Below are 17,440 nucleotides of genomic sequence, written 5' to 3'. Positions count from 1 at the left end.
TATGGCGAGGGAAATGACACCAGGGTGATTGGTGTCAGACCGGTAATATTAATTAACACTAATAACAGAAGCGTTAGTTTTGCCTTCTTATATTGGACCCAAATTGGATAATAAAACAAGCAGACTGACCAGGAGACATTTGTAAGCAGGACATCAAAGGATGTTTCATAGAAGTGATTTAGAGGTATGCGCACACACACACAATATGTAAAAATGTTGGTCACTGAACATTGCCAGTACCCATTTACTTCTATTGTATGCGCACAAAACCAATGCAAGTGAATGGATGCTGCCGTTTCTCTGTTTACAATATTTTTCTGAATATCTCCTTTTCTGTAATGCAGAAGAAATAAAGTCATACAGATTTTAAACGACAAGATGCGGGGTAAATGGTGACAGAATTTTCATTTTGGGTGAGCTATCATTTAAAACAAAGTGATAAACACCTGTATAAAACTAAGTGATAAACAAACAAATAAACAAGAAACAATTACATAACCATACTGTCTTTGCAGCTAAAATGTTTTACATTCATGAAGACCTGCATATAAATTCACACATAACAGAATTTTACAAATGGCTGTTATCTCCTTCAAATCTCAGCCAGTGCTAGTCTGTGGCTGCGTGTGTGGATAAAGGTGAGACTAGTTCAGCACGCGTGGGATTTACAGGCTGAGAGATCAGCCAAAGGAGAATTTGAGAGGCAGAGAGCAGTGAGCCATCGATTTCACAAACTCTCCCCTGCTGTCTTACTCACGCACACCATCACCAACATCAGCACCACTGAGTTTCACCTCCGCTTCCATAGCAACAGCTCTGTTGACTTGTGTTGCTCATGGGAAGAGAACTGGCCAGAGGAGAGTGAAAAGCTTCACACCCCAACTGATTTTAACAAACATATCAAAGACACATGTATGCACCCAATCACTATGGGACAAGCATGTTGTATCAGAAAACTAGTGATACAGTGAGGCCTGTGTGTTAAAACTACATACATTTTCCAATTAAACTACACTTAAAAAGAGTTGTTGAACAAACTTAATTAAATTAAGGAAAACTTTTCCAAAAAATTGAATTACATTGCTCCAACTAAATCTAGTTTAATTGAAGCGATTCTTTATAATCTTTTTTTGCAATGCATAAAAAAATATGTCATGTTAATTATGTTTTATTTCGCAATGCCTACTAGATAAAATAATGTTAAACAAACACGATTTTAAATGTTTGCATTTCATAAGTTAATTTCACGATCTCAACATTTGTGATTTTAATTAATGTGACATAACATTTTATTTTATCTCTAACAAGATTTGAAGTTAACCAAGGTTAACAGAAATTCTAATTCAAAAATGTAACCTAAGCAAAGCAACGCTTTTCTTAAAAATGGTAACCACAAAACTTAAAAATATAACAAACTCCTCTAAATCTCAAAGATAAATGAACATTAAAACCAAACAAGTGTTTATTTTTAATGAATAATGAAAAATAAATAACTCAAAATGCAGTCTTACGCAAAGCATGCTGGGAAATATAAATCATCTGCCTAGTTGTAGCAAATATATGTTAACACGACACAAATCATTTATGTAGCGCCAATATGAATGGATTAAGTAACATAACTTTAAATAATGTTGATTTAATTTATTAAAATTAATCCAATTGGACAAGCGGCAAACACATTTTTTTCAGTGTAAGGACTAGTCCTGGTTCAAGATTATCCCTGTCCGGGAACCGCCCCTAAATGTTAAATTTAAATTTGTAAAAGGTTTACTGCTAACACACATAAAGTAGTGAAAGCCATTAAACTCTAATTTTGATTTAAGGGGTCTTAAAACCTCACAGTATATAAAAATCACTTAATACCATTACAATAACAAGACAAACATTTGCTAACTCCATGATAAAGGCAATATCTCAGCCCTGTTCCTCAGCCACACATGCAGGGAAGCTAATGTATTGTTTCATGTATCATATAGTCACCAGCACCAGGCTTTACATGAGCGCAGCGTGGTTTTCGTTTTACATTTGAAGATGAAGTGCTTGTTTGGTTTTTATTTCAGATGAGATAACTCGATGCAATCCATCTTTGCTGTAGGTTGGACTCTGAGTGTGTTTGGTCCCTGCAGTGGAAAAGAGCGTGTGTAATAACCTCTTAAAGGCCCATACACTCCCCCACATACTTTATGTGTAGAGGGTGATGGATACTAGCATTAAATCCATGCAGCGACTCTACCTTTCCCTCCCTCTCTCCCACACATGCACGCATTTCCCTTTCCCATTCATCTACATTCTGTGCACCCTCGATCTGAAGCCTGCTGCTTTTGCCAATGTCATCAGTCACATTACAGTGGAACAAAATGCTGGGAAAAAAGATATTTCAAAAATTTTACTGTAACTACCACTGCTGCACCGGAACAAGCTTTTTGCTAATTTAATATGGGTTTGGGGAGGGTGGTTGCTAGTACCAAATGAGCCACGGTTCATTACACAACACTTATCTGTCCGCAAAGTATGGATGTGAACGTCTGTGCCATTATTTAATTACACAGGGATCTTTTGGGACTCTTTAGGAAGGCGAACGTTACTATACAACAAGGATGAAACCTTAATGTCCTACAATATGATATGGTATATAGGAAATTATGCACAATTCATTCATTTATCTTCCTCCATCTTTACATCTGGTAAACTGAACAGGATGGGAAAAACTAATTTGAGCAATTTTTTGCAAAACATTTTTCATTTCCCAATTTCATCGTTCCAATCCAGCGTAAATGGATGCTATACTGAGAGTAGTTTTCACTGATGTTTAAAAAAAATGATGCTGAATGTTTCAGGGTGGTGTTCAGAGTGAAGGGATACCTTTCCCCCCTTCTCTTACTCCTATGAAGTTCTGCAACACTTGCAGCCACTAGTGTGTGTCTATCACTTCTCTGCACACCCTCAAAGCCCCAAAGCATCATTGCTACCCCTTATGGGCCACTGGCCATTTTCAGCAACAAGAGAAGGTCCTCTGTGAATATCTACAAAATCATACAGACAGAAACACTCCTTTATATATCAAAGTGTCTAACTTGAAATACAGTAGTCAGTAGTACAATAACAATTTATTGAATTACATTTCTTACAAAAGGTGTTAACCTCAGTAGTTTTTACACTGCTTTAGTAAAATCACGGTACCTACAAATTTGACCATTGTCTCACTCCTACAGGACCTATTTTCTACTATGATATACTAAACAAATGGTAAAAAAAATACAAAATGGAACCCTTCTATATTAAAATCCATGGTTGCCTTGTCCACTTTACAAACATAACGTGAGATGATCGATTCTTGAAAAAATCGTTCTTTTGAATCGGTTCTTTTCATTGAATCGGTTCTTTTCATTGAATCGGTTCTTTTCATTGAATCGGTCAAATGGCGAGCAGCGTCACTCCGTTCGTATGCAGCTGAACACAAATAACCTATAGTAAGTTACTGGATGAAAAGTGAAATATTTACCATAAACCAAAACAGAGACGACACTTGTAAGTGAGCATGTCGTTGAAAGCGATGGGTCTTAATGAACTTTTAACATCCGGATGCTTGGCTTTTGAAATACTGTTACTTTGTTAAACATCCTACGAGAAGAGTTTTAACGTTACAATACGGTCCAACTACTCTCATGGACTTAACTTTTTACCGTTTTAATAATAAAGCAATTTAATTGGGTTCGTTTCAAATAAAGAGCTTTTTTGACTACCCGTAATAAAATAACAGTAGCAGAAGTGTGTTACCTGGGGCTCGAAAAAATGTAATCCGTTCTTTTGAATCAATTCCTAACGAACTGCCTTCAGTCTTTCTGATTGGTTGGTACGATGTAGATCCTGTAATCTGATTTGATAACCATGAAGCAGGTGGGTCAAAATTCGTTCGCAAAATGTACTGAACGATTCATTTGTAGATCGGAATTTACAGTTATAAGAAAAGCACTCCATCATACGCATAAAGTTCTCATCTCCAAAGAAACTCTTCAGGTAAGCTTTAATCTGTTGTCGATCTCAATTTATTACTTATTTTCTATTTGTTTATGTGAAAAGCGTGTTCTGCCTGCATGGAAAACTGTTTATATTTGTCATGTTTGATTGTGCGTTTATAAGCCTTTCCGCATATAGCTGCCTTGACGTGCTCTCGGAATTTCGATAATTCCCACTTCAACCCGGAAATAATTTATGGAACGGTGCTCTTTTAATGTAAGCAGATACCTTATATGTATCAATGCTACTAAATCATCGGTAACATAGGAATTAACGAATTTCCGAGATCACGCGAATGCAGCATTAAGGGTAGGCTACATTGAGTCAGAACTTTGCGTCAGAAATGTCCGCACGTTTAAGATAAAACATGACCTGACGTTGTGTCAATCCAATTACATTCTGCCTCCGATATTTTCTGCGTTTTCGCATCTGTAGCAAACATTTTGAGAACGTTCGGATGCTTGTCTACATTGTCATGTCCTTGTTTTCAGCGAACACTCTTGATTTGCAGTGGAAGGTGGTTAAAAATACAGAGAAAAGGCCTTGCTGCAGACTGTAGAGTGACGTCATGGTAAGTTTGAATGGACCTTGCAGGACAGGGTCCTGCCCGGTTAAATCAAGCACCTTAAAATTTAAGTGTGACACCTAAGGTGTGATTTCCCTTTACCGAAGACAATAGGAGAATAACTTAAGTAAAACTTAAGGTAAATTTAAGGGCACACTTAAGGGAAAATTTCACTTAAGATGTTTTATCCTAGGCATTTAGGACTGCATTTATTTACATTTACACATTTGGCAAACTCTTTTATTCAAAGTGTGCATTCAGTGTAACATTTTATTTTATAAAACGTTATGTGTTCTCTGGGTGTAGAACACACGGCCTATACTTCCAACAATGCCAAATGAGGTGCAGCAATACAACCACAAAAAATCAAAATTGCATTTCAGATTTTCTTTATTCATTATTTATTATGTAATGTTTACTGTATAATGTTTAAATTCAGTGAAGTGTTTTACTTTTTTATATGTTATTTGATTTATTAACTCTGTGTACATTCACTAAACTTCTCCCTATTGCAATGGATTGTGGGCAATAGCTAAAAAGGTGTATACCACCCGGGTACTATAAGGGTACTCATGTCATCATACCACAACTGCATACTACAATTATACAGTCCACATATTTGCGTGAAGCATCAACACTTAGGGAAGAAAAGTATGTACGCTTGATTGGAAAAAATGTTTCACACAGAAGGTATGATGAGTTTAACTGTGATGTAACTATGCGCCTCTATATGTATGAAACACAATAGAAAATGTTCATGAGGTTAGGTGAAAGTCAGAGAGAGTAAAAATTAGACGGGTGCATATGAACGGAATCGATCATGTTGTTTACAAGGATAATGGCCTGACAAGGCAGCACATATAAATCATGTGGAATAAGGGCATGTGTCAAACAAACAGAATGAAGAGTGCCGGTCACCAATCTATGTCTTACCCTTCTCACATCTGTTTACACACTGTTCCATTTATCGCCATGGCCGAGCGCAACACAATTAAGCACTTTTTACATCACAATTAATGCTCATTTGCATACTGAATTGCACCTTTTTCATCCTATCCTTTCAACGCTGTGTGAAAGTCCATGGTTACCATGGAGACGTACTCAACGTTAGGTAAAGATCATTTGTTAATGTTTGTTTGGCTTGTGCAAATGTAATTATTTTATAAAAGACAGTTTGACTGGTTACTTTTAAAATGCACCACAGATTATTTTTAAAATGGATTTTCGATGAGAATGGTCAGAATTTTCCTTAATTGTTTTGCTAATAAGGAAAAAAATGTTTAGTAAACATCCTATTTTCTCACCTTACCTGGCAACATCACACCAGTATATTAGCAGGTACTCTACAAAAGAAAATTAATATCACATTTTGACCTCATAGTTATGATTTACAGAGTGTCAACAAAAAGGTCAAGGCCTTTCAAACACTCCTTAATTAGCTATCGCCTTTTTCCATTAATAATGCTTACACACAAAAACTTCTAATGGCTTGGTTAGATGAGAAAAGCCATATTTAAATCATTATGTAAGCTGTAAGGCACACCCTTTGACATAACAAATGCCCTGTTATAACGGAGAATGATCATAGCGTATTATAAATTGATTATACTGTTATGTACAGATGCTATTTTCTCACAATATTATGCCATCCCCTAAACAAATAGTGTTAGTAAACAATTTTTAAACCAAGTTTTTAGAGTTTGTAAAGTCTCAGGTACTCATTTCAAAGTAGTTAAAGTGGGCGTAACACAAGGGGTTTCTGCCATTCACATATTAATCTTGAGTACCTATAGAGTAGTATTGCATACTTTGTATCTTCAAAGAGGATTTACTTTGATCACATTTATAAAAGATAGATACAGCTCTACGGTTGTTTACGAAAACATACGGCACGTGCGGGGGAGAGGGGTAGGTTGAACCAAAGCACAGTGCACCCATTGTTAACAAAACACAGACATAAGTTTCACTTACTGCATGCGGTTCATGTCCGGCATCTTTTAGCGCTGGGACAGCTCCATATATCAGTTTCAAATGATCTCCAAATCCAGCGTTATATCTACAGTTTACATAACATTCATCACTCAAATGCAGTGAACAAACAAACACCCGAAGATCACGAACGTATGCTCTCTCTCTCCTGCTTACAAGTGAAAGTGACGCCTGCGTATGCTCCTTCTTCTGCTCTCCTTACTGCCGTGTGTCCAAAAAAGGGACTAAGAAAAGTTGTTACAAAACAGTTTAATATGTTGGAAAAAAAACTTTCCGAAACCTGTACGATCGCTCGGGAGTGTATTGAGAACAGAAATACTACGTTATACGCCCAACTCAATTTTTGACAAGTTGACCATGTTAAGCATGAGAAGACAGCACGTTTTACATTGTAAAGAAGTCAGAATGCATGACACATCGGTGCAGGGTCGCTTTAAGCTACACTACAGGTCAATGGTTTTAAAACACTTTGATATAGTTCCCTTTTTACGCGTACGTGAGGGAAAGCGTACAGAATAGTATGCACTTCCTGTACACGCACCGCCGGAATTTGTTTTCCATTTCTTGAAGTAATTAAGTGTCATGGGAGCAGCGATTCCTTCCGGCCCGGTTAGGTATTGCAATATGTCGCAATGCGCATTCGTTCGACTGTACGCGTTTGCTCGCGTAAATGTAAAAAAAGAAGTATGCCAACGGCTTAACTCACTAACTCAAAACTGGGAAATAACACAAAGGGAATATGAATACACCTTCTGGCATTTAGCATCTTTTGGTTGTTTCATGGGAGATATTAAACAATATATTTATTTAATTTTATTACATGAATTTTGTTTTTGCTTGCCAAATTACATTTATATATTTGTCTACAAATAAACTTATTTCAGACATTTAAGCATACTCGTTCAGATCAAACCTTTTTAAGATAATAAGGAACCTTCTGTCAAGTAGCTACTAGAGTAGGAAATATTACTGAGGGTTTCATGGGATGGGAGAGCGTTGTCATGATTACTTCCATCTGTCTTTCCATCCATCTAACCAAGGAATGGCTAGTGGCTAATATTGTGCCGACTACAAAAGCTTAAGTTATGGTACTGAGTAGATTGAAGTTGGGCTCAGATTGTTGTGTAGTATTTTAAAAGGATTTTAATGCATGACATGGAGGCGAAGAACCACACGACGTGAAGCAGAGTAGTCCCTCTTAATTACTGCTTGCACTTTGATTGCTAGATTCTGACGGTTTACAGGAATTACATACAGGAAGTCCTAAAAGTCCAACCTAAGGAACTGGTTTGATATTTCATCACAAGCTGTGTCCAATTATACAGAGGGATTGATATTCGAGTGAGTGTGTATAAATATCCGATGTGAATGTACAGTCGAGTACAGCACAGCATGGTCTGTTCTGTCACCTGTGCCACTGTGAAGTCATAACCGGATCCTTCTCTCTTCCTGTTTCTCTCTTTATATTCAGTTTCTAAAACTGTTGAGCAAAGGTCTGCTGTATTCATTTTTAAATCTTGCCACCTCCACGCTTTTTCCTCTATTTCTTTTTTTTATTTTCAATCTCTCGCTGTTTATACTTCATCTATTCATCTTTCAGTTCAGAGCCATGTTTCTGCTTTGGTTTCCCAGGGCCGCCGTTCTAAAGGCTACAGGGAGGTTTTATCAAGCCTCCTCCTGCTTCCTGGTTTCCCTTTACGCATCCTTCTTTCTTCATATCTTCCTTCAGTTTCTCTGTTCTTTATTAGTACCGGCCATCTCTAGGTGCAAGATCAGTGATGTACCTAATGGCCTAATTAGGAGAATAAAACACCACTCTAGCAATACAATGGAAATGTCAGACCGCAAGCTATAATTTGACTTCCGAGTCGCTGAAAGGGCGCAGTGAATTTACCCTGGCGACGGGCAGCGGCTCAGCTGGGCCTTTCTCTCTCACCTTTATCTAAATGTCACTCAGGCATCAGTGAAGAGGAGGGCGAGATGGAGGATATGGGTGGTTGCACTCCCATATCCACTGACTAAAGGGGTTTTGTTGATGAGTGTAGTTGCGCACAAAAAACGTGAAATTACACACGTCCTCCAAGAACAACTCTCTCAGCGATTAAACGCAGGTCACCATTCTCTCCGAGCTTTCTGGAGGGTCGCCCTATAGGTGCTTTTTGATCGTTTGAAGGCTCTGTCACTGTGACCGCTCGAAGTCTCACAGGTATGCGAATAACTGAATTAAAAGGAAGCGTTCACGGTTGATGCATCGTGGTCTGACCTGTGCAGTGCCTGTGAAAATGACTGCTCGCCAACATTACCTGGGGCCTTTGACAAGCTAAATGTCCAGGTCGGTGCTAGGCGTCATGGATGAATAATGCTGGCAATTGGCCAAAAATGGCCTCTGAAACACTTAAGTGAGTGAAGCTTCTTGGAACAACTTGATGAGAGACAAAACAGCTCTTACTTCTGTAGATTGATGTACACAATCGCATAGCATCTTATAAGTGTTAACCGGCTTTCGCAACAGGGAATCGCATAGACTCAAAGGAGATCAGATCTGCATAACGCATCAGATTGATTGATTCCCAATTGGAAAACCAGTCTTTGATGCTTGATCAGTTACAAGCAAAATAAAGTAACAACATTAAAATCGATTTGAAACTGTAGAGTGAATGTGATAGAAAATTTGATCACATATTATATATATACATAAAGCAATCCAATAATCTATGTCTCTCTTAAGAGATTGATGTTGATATGTTGTGGTTGAATATAAGGTGAAAGTGAAATTACTAAATGCGAGTTAAAACCGTTGAAAACACATACTAAGAACTAGATAAACGACAAACACAAGCATCTTTATTCAAAAGCATCTTATTCATTGGAGGATAGATCAAACTTAAAGTGACAAACTGCTAATTTTATTTGTAGTTTGTGCACTACTGACAGACATTCAACAATCCTCGATGGTGTGCAAGCACATACTTCCACTTATTGCTGCTTAATAGACATGATGCATCTCACTGTCAGATCAGATCAATTCAAAGTACTACAATTTAAGGACAAAAACGTATGAGCTCAATTAGCATGTAGGAATAAACTGTTTTATAATAAATAACAGTAAACAACAAATCTGTTATAGGAAATTAGGTTTTAAAAAGTACATTAAGACATAAAAATATAGACTATCTGCACATGGGGAGATGACATACTTTCGCTAAATTCTCCGCCAGCTAAGCTACTTCAGCTCTCATAGCACTGAGGTAATTGAGTCTATTGAAATATTTTTGTGTCTGGAATGGGATGGACATCGACATTGGTTTAACCAAATGTGTCATTTTGAGGACAGACTAAACACTTGTTCACACTAAGATAACTATAAAGAAAACGATTATTATAGTAGGCACACAAACAGACAATCATTTTATTCCAAGATTGTGTGCTGCTGTTTCACATTTTAAGTGATCGTAGACCCCAAAATGGAAAATGAATCACCCTCTTGTCATTTCAAACTTGTATGACTTATTTTCTCCTGCATAACACAAAGGAAGATATTGTGAAAAATGTTGGTAAACCAGTACCCATTTCATTCCGTTATATTGCATAAAATCAATGAAAGTCAATATCGCCATTTTTCAGTTACCAACATTATTCAAAATATCTTCTTTTGTGTTATCCAGAAGAAAGTAAATCATACAGTTAATAAGAGGATGAGTAAATGATGACAGAATTTTCATTTTTGGGTGAACTATCCGATTAAATAGGGATGGAACGGGTTATGAAAAAAATCTGTAACGTTCAATTGACCTGTCACAGTTCAAGACACGCATGTATTGTTCGGTCCGTATATGCGCAACATGCTTTTTCCCATTTGGCACAGACAGTAGCGAACCTTTGCAGCATAGGCTAGTTGCCATGTCCGCTTATAAAATGGGGCTCTGCACAGGCCGCTCAGCCTGCAACATCACAGCACCAGGAGCCACCGGGAGCCGTCTTCTCACAAATCACTCACTGTCATGTGGTCTGCGAGGACCAACTACAAACGCAAGCACGTGTACAGCGGACATTCTGCCTCCTTTTCCCCTACCATTTAAACAAAATGTATAACATCTGCCACGATTAGAATTAAATGTCTAAATGAACGAAAGTGTCGCTTACAGTCTAACGTTCAGATCTGTGGGGTAGGAAAGAGCAACCTCTAATTCACGCGGTATTTGAACAACCACAGATCATAGCAGTAACTGTGGGGATAATAAAGGCGATTATTTTAATTTGACAAATAAATGTTATTGTTCTAAGCTTGAATTTAAGGCCAACCGTTGTAAACCAATTTTTTACAAATAAATTAAAAAGCATGTTGAGTTTAATAACAACTCCCCCCATCCTGAATCAGAATCTCACCTATAGGTTTAATTTATGGCTGTGAGTTTTACAACGTGTCTATGCATAAATTCAAGCTGCCTCCTTCTTTCAGTTTTTTTATGACATGACATGACCTTAAGAATACCTTTTTTTCAAAATACTGTATATGGTGGATAAAAGGGCTTTATATTTTGTGCTGAATTTTGGGATTTCTGGAGTGTTAAAAGAGAAAAAACATTCAAACTGAAAACCATAATATGAACCGAACCATGATTTTTTTTTAACTGTTCCACCCCTACTTTAGATGCATGAGCCCTTAAGGAATGTAGTTTGATTGGCTGTTTTTTGTTCATCAACTAGAAAAAATCCACTTGATATTATATCTGTGTATCACTATTGTTGTATTGGGTTATTTAAACCCAGCTTTGGGTGAAAAACTGACAAACCCAACTGTTTTTATTTGACCGTCACTTAACAATGGGTTAACTTAAAACAACCCAACATTTTGGGTTGAAACAAGCCATCAATAGGTTAATTTATAACCCAACGGTTGGGTTTGTGCGTTTTCGATGCAACGTTAAGTTGAAATAAGTTGTGGTGTGGACTTTGCAATTGTCTTAAATGCAAGATCCTTGGTCCTTTGGCCTTATCTGTTTTTTGAAACAATGACAGCTGGAGACTTTGAAACATGTTTGAAAACCGACATTATTTTTGCAAGTCTGGCAGTGGCAAGGAAATTACACACTTCAACTTTAGTAGGTTCTTTCAAACAAACATAATTATCCCTCTGACATATGACCGTCCTTCTCAGCTGGATTCCATACTGTCCCTTCAAGTCAAGTGTCCAATTTATTGTATATATATGTGACACCATGTAAATGTTGGTGTTTCGTACTGGCTTACAAGTGTGTGCTGTTTGTATTAGATAGGCCTTGCTGTGCCCATGCATTCATGTGTGTTTGCAAATGAAATGTTAATGTGTGTGCGATTGCCTGTGTTTGTGTGTTGAGAGAGAGATTAACATGCTGAATTATTCATCCCCTTGTTGGAGTTAATAACAGTGGCGTATCAGGGGGATCGGGTCTGATGGTTGTTTGTTATATGATAAGCTGACGGAGCTCTTATCTCATGGGCCAGTGCTAAATTGGGCTCTTTTTTCCCGATTTAAATCTCTAATGCTTCCTTTGCCTTCTCTTCCATACCAAAGAGTCAAAGCTAGCTGTGAACCAGCATTGAAATTAGGCTGAAATTGAAGTCAAAGGTCAAAAATGAGTGAGCGAAATGAGTCCGTAGCGTAAATGTGTGAATCAGATTTTCTTGCTTACATACATTATGTACAATGTCTTATTGGTATGGATTACTCAAAGCACTTCCTGGTGACGGTGGCTCCTTCCACAAGTATGACTCCTGTGTGTCTGTTTCATGCGAGTATGGTTTCATTCTGCTCCAAATGGCCCCATTTCTCCTTTCTGTTCTTCTCAATGTGTGTGTTTGTTTGTCCTGTTCTGTCACTGTAAAGATAACACATGTCTATCAATTTTCGTCACTACCACGAACATATGCTGCTGACTACAAGGCAAACATACTAGTATCAAAATCCATTGTGCTTGAAGTGACTTGCCTTTATTGAACTTCAAAACACCTGAAGGGCGAAAGGACAGTAGACTTCATAAAATCTTGAGCTTCTGGTACCCCACGTTCCACGCAAGCATTCCTGGTCTGGACAGAAACGTTCTTATTCATTGTGAAGCAATCTCACTGAATGACAAAGCCCTCATTTTGCTGCTATTAATGGTGGCAAATAATCCTCTCACTGCTGGTTAAACAGACGAGAGGAAACAATCCTACTTTTTAATGGAAAGGTGCGAGGCTGCCATTCTCTGAGCTCAGCTGCGCAGGTGAACTAATTTCAGAGTGCTGCACCTGTAATTCGACTGAGGAAATGAGGAAAATGGCAGTCTCTGAATTTGAATAATCTACATCTTGAGACAAAATGACCAACCAGTGCAAATGAACAGTCTAGCAGTTAGCTCAACTCACTCAGAGTCGCAATAAATGGTGTCTGAATCAGACTTCATGGGCTCATGGCCACTGCTAAGGGGCCAAGGATGTCTTTAAACACACACTCTGAATTTGACCTTCAGTATATAATGCTATCAAAAACAGTCATAATATAGACAGTGTTATGATAACAGTGATAACATAGTGCACTTTGCAAGATGTAAACACTGGTCCAAAAGCACATCTGGTTTCTTTTTAATCTAACATGTATAAATGAATTCTAAAGACATTTGTTTTACCTTTTAAATCGGTTTTATTCTGTTGGTTGTATTTTGTTCAAGCATTTATATAATTGAAACAGGAAGTTCTTCTGAACCAGCATTAAACCACCCATGTTTATGTCATCAGAAGAGGTCTATACACAGTGTTGCACCGAAAAGGTACCATTTTAAATAACAAACGTTGTTCCTTTCCAGTTAAATGGCTCAGATTTCATGGCTCCAAGAAACATTGTCAAAACCTGTAACTATACAACCTACAGGTAAGCCTTATATGCTGTATTAAGCATCGAATGCGGTCTGTATGGCCCTTATTGTGCACGATATAGCATATAGCAGCACATTTAGTTGAAAATATGTGACCAGGTCATGAAAGCATGAGTTTTAATTGCTGACCTGAGTGTTAACAGAAAATCCGGTGATGGATGAACTGATCAAAAGGTAAAAGGATGCCTTTATATTGCTTTAACTGTATATGACATGGGTGGTGTGGACTGGGGCACAGATCTGGCTTGTGATTTTATAGCCCAAGTTGTAATGTATTTAATCTACCTGAATTTTTCAGAAGCAGGTTTGTATTTCTTTTAAATTGCATTACATATTTAAGATCAAAATTAAGGTAAAATATCTGAATTATTTATCAACGCATAAAACTGTATTAAACTGTTTTAAACTGAAAGTAGTCTTTGAAAGTAACCTTTGAGCATCTGTGAAACCGGAGTCCGATACATCAATGATGAAACCAGATGGTGAAAATGCTTCGCTGTCTGTGAAAGAACAAAAAAGTACAATGTAAGCGTTGTTCAATTTATCTCCTGCACGTCATGTATACAGTTACGTTGTGCGTTGGGTCGGCAGTCAGTGTAATGATTATTCCTCTTTTGACCCCTAGATGCCGCTAAGAGAACAATGAAGATTGCCTGCTGCGCTTCTGTGCAGCGGGGCTTTTGGATCTCTCCTTTCTACTTAGAGCACTCACGACCGCATGATAAACTGCATAATACCTTTTCACGTGGTGTGTTGATACAGATTATTTCTTTTGAACAATATTTTGTATTACTGAAAACCGAAACAATTCAAATAAATTTCTCTCAAACGTCCCTGGTATGTTTATTCCAACGTGTGTGACTTTTGGGTAAGGCTGGGGGAAATTTTAAAAGCCCAAATGCAAAATCGTATATCATTCTGCGATAGATATCATTTTGATTTTATTTATGTATTTATTTGCCTCAAATGTTTATTTTAGATGAACCTTCCCGCGGGTTCCACGCTTGATGTTACATGGGTCATGCAGGATGATAATCAGTGGGAACAATCGGAGGTTCTGAGACGCAAAGTTGTTCTCCTTGGAACGTATGCCACTTGGTAATGTACGGGGAAATACGAATAAGGTTTTGTTGTGGAGTCCACACAAACACGTACCACAAAGCTCCGCCCTCGACAGTTCAAAATGATGTTCGTGTATGGGAGAGAGAGAGAGAGAGCGAGCGAGCGCAATCGGTCGGAAATCACTTCACTCTCACATAGGCTGTCCGCCGTGTAGACGCGCAAGAAAGCTGCGGCAAGATCGCGACTCCCGGCGTTCTTCGTAACTGTCACAAAACACAGAACGGCGAACTGATGATGAGAACGAGCGCGCACTGGACATTACCGGACATATGAAGGTTTTTTCGGTTTTTACTACATGCAGGCGTCCACAACACACTAATTTATTGAAGTAAGTTTTGGAGGATGTCTGCGTAAACCGTGTGGAATTGGAGGTTTCGGGATGCTGTGATCCCGGTCCGGAGTTACGTTGGTTCAGGGTTTCCTATCGTGCGCAAAGAGAGGACACTTCTCTCAGATGTGCGTAACCATCAGCCAAGTTACGCGATATTGTTTTCTGACCGAAGAGACTTTTCACTGCAATTTAAGCGGACACTCGATGTTAAAAGAGAAACGGAGAGCTGACGGCGGGAAAAGGGAGCTGTTTTATAGCGAAAGGATTGCGGTGGTGCTGAATTTTGGATACCAAAAGTGCTTGGTTTGAGGTGTGGAGAGGGAACGCGGCGGTCGCCCCGGCTCCATCACTCAAGACTAGAAGCGAGAGGAGTGATTTTCCGTAAAGGTACACTTTTACTGTAATATTTACATCTGGCCTTTTGTTTTTTGCAAGTTTTTTGACGATTTCCTGTTGCAATGAGGGTACAACGGGAGTTATGATTTATTACACGCGTCTACATTGTCTCTATACAGAATACGTGTTTGAGTATCTTAAAAGCGTAATTGTCACATCACATTTTAATGGACCTCAGAAACATTGCTTGAAAAGATTTTCAATGAGATGATACAATAATGCCTGAGCAAACAGTGGAAGTAAAGAAGCAGGTCTCAGTTTAAATATCGTAATTGTATTGGCACATCTAGTTAACATCCCCAGCTTGTTCTCAGAGTCGATTAGCTCACATGTGACATGTTTCACATCCTCTGCTGCTATTGATTATATAAAAGAAACTGCGAGCGCTCGAGTAATTCACCTTTCTACACTTGTCATTACATTTCAACCAAAAATACATATATTTTTTATCGTCGTATCTCGAATATATCCTGTCAATGAAACTGTATGTAAGAGACTTAAAATCGATTCCGCGCCCTCAAATGTAACATTCAACTCTATTCTCACGCGTTCTGCCTAATAGGAACTCCACTATCTAATAGGGAAATTGGCTTCCATAAAAATACAACGTGCTTGCAAAAAACACAGTGTATGTAAACACCGTCGTTAAATGAGTAAACATTTGCTGCGTAGTTTATTTGTTTCATTAATGTATTTATTTGAATGTGATAAGGGGCATTCACAGGAGAAACTTTCAAGTTTATTTAATTCGGGTATTGCTCGCTCGTCTCAACACCTGTTGATCTCATTGCGCATGTACTGCATACTTTCCGATCTTAATTGTCTTTAGGATCTCTCGTGAACTGTATCCTCTGAATGTAGATTAGTAAGGCACACACACACACACACATAGTATCTCTTTCTTTGGCACTAGTCATTAGTATTGATTGACAAAACAATCCAACAGTTCCTGTCACAACAGTGGAATCTCGTCTTTCTGGCCGCTCCCGTCGCCGGCTTGCTCTTAAACCTGTTTTTCTGGTCCGAGCGAAAGACAGGTGTGAAAACACGCGATACTCTAGCGTGGATCGCACAGCTGTGACCGGGCATGTCTCTCCTTCTGTCCGGCGGTCTAACTACTTCATTCGTAGGCAAAGCGTTTAGCCGGATGTGAAATTTTACAGAAGCCCGCTGTGGCTTGCAAATGACCCGGTCGCCTTCATCCGCAGGTATAAATCGTTTCCCTTCCTCTCACCGAGATCATGTTCTGCCGGCATCAGCACAGACACACACCGGCAAGATTCTAGTGCTTCTCCAGTAGATTATTGATCGTTTAAACCCGTTCTTTTATTTAATTTGTGAATGTACCGATCTGTCTTTGTATCTCACCCCCGACGCTCATGGGAACAATCAAACCGCAAAATCAAGCATCTGATAGGATATAACAATGTCTAAACAGAGTTCATGTGACTAAATAGTCATACAGAACATGAAAATCCGACATTAGAGGAGAAAATTGTCATGCACTCGCAAAAAAACAATAAAACATTTAATGTAATATTGTCCGTGGAGTTAAGCCACTCATCTATGCGAGATAATGTTTTAAATGTTTTAAAACAGCGTCGTACATAGGCTGTGAAATCCAGCCAGCAGGGAGGTTTTCTCTGGCTTAGGTAAATTGTAGCGATATTACATCACTTTATCGAAGAAGCACTGTGTAGCCCAAGTGTTTAAATTTGAATTATGCTGTAAATGAAAAATAAATTTAACTCACATGTGAATGAAAGAAGGATGAAATTAAGCAATGGTGATACTAAACAGCAGCTTGCAATGCACACTATACAGTTTACTCAGATACACAATAGTTGCGAGTTCTTGGAAGTTGTTCAGATTTAAGATAGAGTTTCTTTCTTTCAGAATAATCCCCATAGTCTCCATGAATAAGATTTCATCGAATAGTCTCCATGTTATTGGTTTTATATTTATTAATATGTTCACTTTTTTTTTGTATGCATACTCTTCCCAACTGTCAAAAAAACGTCAAAAGACATTTCCGTTGGTTTTATGCGCATAGGTTGGTTTCACTCTATATAATAATGCAAATTTCTTGAATTTGTTCCTGCCTGTTGAACTTGACTTAACATCTAT

At 38.2% G+C, this 17,440-nt stretch overlaps 1 protein-coding gene across 5 annotated transcripts in view; it reads left to right on the top strand.

Annotated features, from left to right (window-relative positions):
- Positions 1-3,906: 3,906 nt before the first annotated feature.
- pcdh1b (protocadherin 1b) overlaps positions 3,907-17,440 on the top strand; it is a 146,471-nt gene continuing 132,937 nt past the window's right edge. For 4 of the 5 annotated variants that reach the window (XR_008909317.1, XM_056770259.1, XM_056770261.1 and 1 more), the window contains exon 1: positions 14,695-15,304. The gene's annotated coding sequence lies outside the window, so the exon portion shown is untranslated. Of the gene's footprint in view, positions 4,018-4,508; positions 4,589-14,694; positions 15,305-17,440 lie in introns of those variants that run through there. The other variant, XM_056770260.1, reaches the window with a different exon arrangement.

The sequence above is a fragment of the Triplophysa dalaica genome, chromosome 16 (genome assembly GCF_015846415.1).
Source record: "Triplophysa dalaica isolate WHDGS20190420 chromosome 16, ASM1584641v1, whole genome shotgun sequence".
Lineage (NCBI taxonomy): Eukaryota > Metazoa > Chordata > Actinopteri > Cypriniformes > Nemacheilidae > Triplophysa > Triplophysa dalaica.
The sequence above is the reverse complement of the archived record's forward strand: the minus strand, read 5'-3'. Positions and strand labels throughout refer to the sequence as shown.